Below are 7,812 nucleotides of genomic sequence, written 5' to 3' on the forward strand. Positions count from 1 at the left end.
GCCTCCAGGGGAGGATGAGGAGGGTTCAGGCTTTGGGGGGAGCGTGAGCTAAAAGCCAGTAATCACACTGCAGACTCCCGCCTTTTTCTTCTCTCCAGCCCCTTCTTCCTTCAGCAAAATGTATGACTCAGAGTGACTTGCAGGGGGCACTTGAGAGAGGGACCCCATGTGTCTGTCCCTGGTTGAGCCTGTGTACAGTACCCGAGGGGCGGGCGGCTGTGTCTATACGTATGTGTACATATGCACATAGACCTTAGAGTGTATATTTAACAAACGCCCATCTGCTCGCCCTTGCCCACCAGCGCCACCGCTGGCTCTCGGGGCACCTGGCAGGAGGCGGGTGTGTGAATAGCATATATTTTTACATGTACTATATCTAGGTGTGTGTACAAGTGTGTGTAAAAATATATACCTTGTGTGTAAGCAGCCCTCTTTTTTTGGTCTCCCACCTGCCCAGCCTCTGGGTTTTCTGTTCTGTTCTGTTTTTTTTGACCCCAACCATCCTCCTCTCCTCTGCCCCCCAGCCCCACTCCCAGGGTGTCACAAGCCCTGAGCTGCAATGGCCCGGGCCTGCAGGGCGGGGAGGGCAGGGGGAGGGCGAGGCCCAGCCCGCAGCGAGCTCAGCGCACGAGGGCTACTCTGCTCTGTACAGACTACAGCACTGGAGAGTCCTCGCGTCTGGCACTTGCTGTAGGGGGCCCCAGGTGAACCAAGGGCCTGCTCTGGGCCCCATTCCAGCTTGGCCGCCGTCTGTGACCTTGGGCAAGTCACTTGACCTCTGTGTGCCTCAACTTCCTCCTCTGTAAAATGGGGACAGTCCCTGCCCCTCCCTACCTCACAGGCATGTTGTGAGAATAAATGAGGTAACGTGTACACCAAGGGCTCATGGTGTTATTGCGGTGGGAAGGGTCCGCCTGGGGTGAGGCGTGTGGAGTGGACTGTCCCGGAGACCGAGCTAGACCCCTTCCAAATGGCAGCGCTATGGGACAGGCTGACCGGATCGCCGACCGCGATCCCAGCTCCATCAGTGGAAAACGTGTGCAACATCTACCTTACCAGCTTCCTCTGAGAAATAAATGCTTAATAGCTGCTGTACAGGAGCCAAGACGGGCTGCCCTTGCTGACCGACCCCGACTCCGCACGCCTCCTGGGACCGGGCACCCAGTACCCACTCCGGCAGCCGCCCTGACAGGCACATGCTCCGAGTCCACTTCCTGAGCAGCTGCTCCACCAGGCCCGGCGCCTGCAGGTCGTTGAGAGCTCATGCTCTCGTGGGGGAGACGGACACCGGACACGTCATAGATGAGTTCGAGTCTACACGAGGTGGTAGAAAAGACGATACAGCGCAGGGAGGCTGTGGGAACCCTGACAGCACCGCCTAACTTGGTCTGGGCAGGAGCATTCTTGTCAAGCCCGGAGGATGGTGGGTATTAACCAGCTTTGGTGGCTGGCGGTGGCGTGCAGGGGAGAACCTGCAGAAAGTACATTCTAGGCAGAAGGAACAGGAGGTTCCAATGCCACGTGGTAACAACGTGCCCTTTTTAGAAAGTTCTTGGCCCAAGCTGAGCTGCAGACACCTGGTTTCCTCCGAGTGACCTCGAGCCCAGGGGATGCAAAGAACCACCTTCCCCGGAGCTTTGTTTAGCTGCCTACCCTTCCCCAGTGGGGCCCCTCAGAGCTCACCCCAACCCTGTGGGTCAGACCCCCTGCCCTTGGGGCAGCTTGCTCTCATCTCTGAACCCTGTTAGTGACAGCTGAGTGTCCAGTGACCATGGTGGCTCTTCCTGGGCCTGTCTCTTCCCTGTGACCAGGCTGAGGGGGACATGAAGAGGTTTTTGGTTGTCTTGGGCACTGAGCCAGACAGGTGTGAGTGAATACAGGAGGTGGCCAGGCTGGATGTAAGAGCCACTATCCAGATAGCATCCCAGCTCTGCCCCCGACTGGCCTTGTGGGACTGAGGTGTGGACCGTTACCTTTTTGAGCCTGTGCGTTTCTGCCGCAGCAGCAGAGGGCGCTGAAGGTTAGGTCAGAGTCATAGGGGGAGAGCCTGCTCTCCCTGCATCAGCGTAGAGGGGAGGGAAGCATCTCATGTGCAGAATCTGGGCCCCGCCCCCAGCTCTACTGGCACAGCAGTGGAGGGATCCCCTATCCCGAGTTGAAAGAGTAATAAAATGAACACCACACCCTGTCCTTTACCCAGAATCACCAATTGTCAACATTTCACCATATTTGCATTATGCCCTTCAGATAACAAACTTTTCTCAGCCATTTGAGGGTAAGCGGCATATACTATGCTACTTCATCCCCATATACACCACGCCACTCCTAAGAATAAGAACATGCCTGCATGACCACAATCCCCTTATCACCTCTAATTTAACAAACAAGTGGTCTGGAGCACCTCCCTCTCCCAGCCCAGACACGAACACCAGCTGAAGCACAGCCACACTCCAAATGCCCCAGTAACGTGCTCCGTGGCAGGGGTCCTCAACCCCCAGGCCATAGACAGTACTGGTCCCTGGCCTGTTAGAAACTGGGCTGCACAGCAGGAGGTGAGCGGCAGGCGAGCGAGCGAAGTTTCATTTGTATTTGCAGCCGCTCCCCAGCACTAGCATCACCGCCTCAGCTCCGCCTCAGATCATCAGGCATTAGATTCTCATAGGAGCACCAGTGCCTGGAGAAGAAAAAGTCAGGGACTGCTGCTCTACAGCTTTTCCTTTGTAGCCATCCAGGACCCTATTAAAGACCATTCATCACTTTCAGTTATCATGTCTCTTCAGCCTCACTGAATCAAAAACAGTTCCCCCAGATTCTTGTTTTTCAGGATATTGACAATTTTTAAGTGTCCAAGCATCTTGTCAAATGTAAAATTTGGATTTATGTTTTCTAATGACTAGATTCAGATTGAACAGTTTGAACAAGAATATGACTCAGATGGTGTCCCATCTCTTAGTTCTATCAGGGAGACATTTGTCACTTCCCACAGAAGCCTAGAATGAGTCCTCAGCTTCTGCGGTTCCAAAGCCCCAGTCCTTGAGGGAACAGAAAGGACCAGGACAGAGAGACAGGAAGTATCCTGAAGGCTACAGGGTACTGAGGAGGAGGCAGAGGGAGCAGGAGATTCTACACTGTCCTTGGGTCCCCGAGAACCATCCACAGGGCTGTGGATCAGAGAGCAGGGAGGCCCAGGTTCCTTCTCTAAACCCCCTGTTCCCCCAGAGTTGTGGGTCCCCAAGCCTAGCGGAGTCCACATGAATTAGAGACCTAACTTAAAAGCTAAAACTGTAAAACTCTTAGAATAAAACATAGGTGTAAGTCTTCATGACCTTGGACGAGGCAATGGTTTCTTGGATATGTTACCAAAAGCATTAGGCCAAAGAAAAAGTAAACCATCAAATTTAAAAACACTTGCACTTCTTGAGACTATCAAGAAAATTAAACCATAACCCACAGAATGAGAGAAGATATTTGCAAACCATATATCTGGTCAGGGTATAATTAGCTAGAATATATAAAGCACCTTTGCAACTCAACAATAACAAAAATGACCAAATTTAAAAACAGGCAAAACATCTGATTATTTCTTTGAAGAAGATATACAAATGTCCGATAAACACATGAAAAGATGTTCAACATAACTAGTCATTAGAGAAATGCTAATCAAAAGTGCTAGGATGGCTAGAAGGCAGGGTTAATGAGGATGTGGAGAAACGGAAACCCTCATACAATACAGGTGAGAATGTCAAATGGTGCAGCATCGTGAAAAAGAATTTGGAAGTCCCTCAAAAAATTAAACACTTCAAAACTTACTTGATTTTGTTAATGTCACCCCCCAACAATTTTTAATAAAAAAATTTAAACCAGAGTTACTAAATGACCCAGCCATTCTACTCCTATATATAAATATACATCCAAAAAAGATGGAAACAAACACATCCACACATGAACTTGTACACCAGTATCCATAGCAGCAGCATATATAATGGCCAAAAAGTGGAAACAACTCAAACGTCCAACTGATGAATACATAAAATGTGGTATATCAATAGAATGGAATAGTATTCAGCAATAAAAAGAATGAAGTGCTGATGCATGCTACACCGTGGTGAATCTTGACAATGTTATGCTAAGTGAAAAGCCAGTCACAAAAGACCACATATTGTATGTTTCCATTTATATTAAATTTCCAGCATAAACAAATCCAGAGACAGAAGGTAGATTAGTGTTTGCGGAAAAGCGGGTAGAGAGTGACTGCTAATGAGTTGGGAGATTTTTCTAGGAGTGATGAAAATGTTCTAGAATTAAAGTGGTGATGGTTGAATAACTGAATATTCTAAAACCACTGAATTGTACACTTGAAAAGGGTAAAGTTTATGGTATGTAAATTATACAAATTTTGTTTTAATTTTAAAACGGAAAAGTGCACAGAAAAGGAGAATTTTGCAAATCATACCTGATAAGGGATTAATATCTGGAATATGTAAAGAACTCTTAAAACTCAAAAACAAACAAAAAATCTGATTTTTTTTAAATAAGCAAAGAATTGGAATAGACATTTCTCCAAAGAAGATGGAGATAAGCACATGAAAAAGATACTTCATATTAGTTATTAAGGAAATGCAAATTAAAGCCACAATGAAATACTACTTTACACCCATTAGGATAGCTCTTATTAAAAAAAAAAGAAGAAAAACAGAAAATAAGTGTTGGCAAGGATGTGGAGAAATTGGGAAGCCTTGTACACTGTTGATGGGAATGTAAAATGATACAGCTTCTGTGGAATACAATATGGCAGTTCCTTGAATCTAAAATAGAATTACCAAACGATCAATTCTACTTCTGGGTATATACTCCAAAGAATCAAAAGGAGGTAGTCAAAAGATCTTTGTACACCTATGTTCACAGCAGCATTATTCATGAGAGCCAAAAGGTGGAAAGAAGCCAAATATCCATCAACAGATGAGTGGATAAGCAAAATATGGTCTCTCCATACAATGGAATATTAGCCTTAAAAAGGAAAAAAATTCTGACATATGCTACAAGACCGATGAAAGCTGAGGGCGTTATGCTAAGGGAAATAAGACAGTCACGAAAGGAAAGATACTGCGTGATTCCACTTACATGAGGTACCTAGAGTAGTCAGGATCATAGAGACAGAAAGTAGAATGGTGGTTGCCCAGTGGTTGACGGAAGAGACTAGGGAGTTACTATCTAACAGGCACAGAATTTCAGTTGGGGAAGATGAACAGTTTCTGGGTGGATGGTGGTGATGGTTGTACAATAATGTGAATGTACTTAATGCCACTGAATTATACACTCAAAAATGGATAAAATGGTCAATTTTATGTTCTGTTTTGTTTTTTTACCATACACATGCACACACAATAGCACACATGGTGGGGGGGGGGCGCGTTGCAGAGAACATCATAAAGCCAAATGTTAACAATTGGAGAATCTGGATGAAGGTATACAGGAGCTCTCTGTACAGTTTTTATGACTTCATTGTAAGTTTGAAATTATTTCAAAATAAAAAGGTTTTAAAAAATAGTCCAAAATAGAACTTCTCATCTCTGCCCAAACCTACTTCCGTAGCTAACCTATCTTGGAAAATGGCAGCTCTGCTTCTCCACTTGCTGAGGCCAAAGCCCTTGGAGTCATCCTTGACTCTTTCACACGTGTTCTGATCTATGCACAAACCCTATTGGATACTCCTTCAGAATACTTCCAGAATTCCCCCTTCTCCCCACCTCCATGCTCCCACACTAACCGGAACACATCATCTTGCTGAGGCGCTCCCACTGGGCTCCCTGCTTCCACTCTTGGCCCTTTCGGTCGGTTTTCAACACAATACCCAGAGGGATTCAGTGAAAACATACGCCTCATCATATCACCCTTCTGCTGAGAACTCTCATGTCTTGGGGTGGCATACAAGGACCCACAGGCTAGGTCCCTGCTGATTCAGCCCTTATCTCCAGCCCCTCTCCCCCCACTCCCTCTCCATGGTCACACTGGCCACTGCTGCCTTGACAAGGAGCTGGGCGAGCTCCCCCTACAGGTCTTGTGAACCACTCACTCACTCACTGGGCCCGGCTTTCCGTCAGGTCTGCCCAAATGTCACTTCCAGGAGGCACCCCACCACCACCTGTTACTCTCTCCCCTCGCCCTGCTTTGTTCTCCTTTAAGGCACTTATTTCTATCCTCCAAGCCGTGTAGCTACTTTTTCATGGTATTTCCCTCTACAAGACACTTTCTGCGTGTGACGTCAGTTCACTGCTATTTCCCCAGCACCCAGCACAGTGCCAGGCAGGTAGTAGGTGTCAGTTAACATTTACAACGTAATTGGATGTTGGAAAGTTCCCTTGAGAATCTCTGTGTTGAACAAAAAGGGGCTGGGAAAGAAAGCTGGGCTGGGGTCCAGGTAGGGGCTCAGGGTGAGGGGTTCCTTTAGGGGTCAAAATGATAGGATCTGATGCCTGACTGGGGAATTGGGAGAGTCTGTCCTCCCAGACTCCATCCTCCGATGCGATCCAACAAGAAGGGGATAGACGAGCTGCCACCGCGAGGACCCACCCGTGGTCCCCTACCCCTCCCGCTGGTTCTGCGGTGCCACGTCGCTCTTTTTGGCCGCGCTTTCACAGAATCCTCACCACCACCCTCCCATTTTACAGGTGAGGAAACAGGGCAACTGTAAAGATGACTTGGCCTAGGTGGACCTTCCCCAGCGTGGTCCTACCCAATCCCCATGTACGCCCCACACCGGCAGGGGCCGGTCTGGTGGCCCTTCGCGTGAGGACAGCAGGTCCTCTGACGCGTCTCTTCTCTCGGACTGGAAAAAAGCCGTACTTGGCCTGGTGGGAAGAAGCCTTCCCTGGGGAACTGGCGCGGGGCAGCGGGGCCTTGGAGGGAAAGCTGGGGGTAGGGTCTGAGAACTGGGCCTGCCTCGCTGGCGAGGAAGGGACGGCACAGAAAAATCCCCCTCCCCAGGCTGTTCGGGCCCCCCACTCACCCTATCGCCTCCCCCTCCCTGCAATGCGGGAGGCCCCCATCATAGCTAGGGGTTCACCAGGAGCACCCCCACCTCCCAGCCCGTGGGTGGAGGCCAAATAAGGCCGAGCTGGTTGCCGAGGCCCCGCCCCGCGTCGCACACATTCTTCTGCCTTGTAAGGCCGGGCGCTGCGCCCCGCCCCCGCCCCCGCCCAGCTCCTACCCGACGGCCCGCTCCGCACAGGCTCCGCACCCGGCTCCACGCACCGAACGAGCGCCTTCTCAGAACCAGGTGGGAGCCGCGACGGGCCCAGATGGTTTAGAGTAGGCGGTGTGACGGCTGGGGCTGGGACTTGGGACAGACCCCAAAGACAGGGCTGTCAGAGGGTCTCTGGGCAGGGACAGCTGTCGTGGGGCTGGGGCTGAGAGGTGGCTCGGGTCCCACACGGATTCTGGTTGGGGCCAGGCAGCAGGGAGCCTGTTCCTGGCTCTGAGAACCAGTGGTCCTTTGGCGAGAGAAGAGTGTCCAGACTCTACCCCTTTGCTGTGGAGTTAGGGACGCCAAGCCCAGAGCTCCTGGGTGCCCTGGAGGAAGGGAGGGGGTTGTAGTCGCAGGTGTTCTCTGTCCCATGTGTATCACAAACATGAAACTAAGCCCTGTTAGGCTCCTTGAGACCCCTCCAGAGCATCCGTGTCCCCTCCCCCACCTCCTGGGGCAGGAGAGAAGGTTGGATGGGTAACCGTGCCCACACCGTGGAGCTGTGTGCAGTGCACTAGGGGCTTCCCAGGTCTGGGCCATCGGCCCATCTGTGCCTGCTGGGTAGGGAA

At 50.2% G+C, this 7,812-nt stretch overlaps 1 protein-coding gene and 1 long non-coding RNA gene across 2 annotated transcripts in view; one reads left to right on the forward strand and one right to left on the reverse strand.

Annotated features, from left to right (window-relative positions):
* The window catches only part of LOC112470941, a 43,108-nt gene that overhangs the window by 3,828 nt on the left and 31,468 nt on the right, over positions 1-7,812 (reverse strand). The gene's annotated exons all lie outside the window — the stretch shown is intronic.
* The window catches only part of MYL9 (myosin light chain 9), a 7,237-nt gene continuing 6,594 nt past the window's right edge, over positions 7,170-7,812 (forward strand). Inside the window, exon 1 of the mRNA XM_006921779.3 lies at positions 7,170-7,276. The gene's annotated coding sequence lies outside the window, so the exon portion shown is untranslated. The remainder of the gene's footprint in view (positions 7,277-7,812) is intronic.

The sequence above is a fragment of the Pteropus alecto genome, unplaced genomic scaffold (genome assembly GCF_000325575.1).
Source record: "Pteropus alecto unplaced genomic scaffold, ASM32557v1 scaffold45, whole genome shotgun sequence".
Taxonomy (NCBI): Eukaryota; Metazoa; Chordata; class Mammalia; order Chiroptera; family Pteropodidae; genus Pteropus; species Pteropus alecto.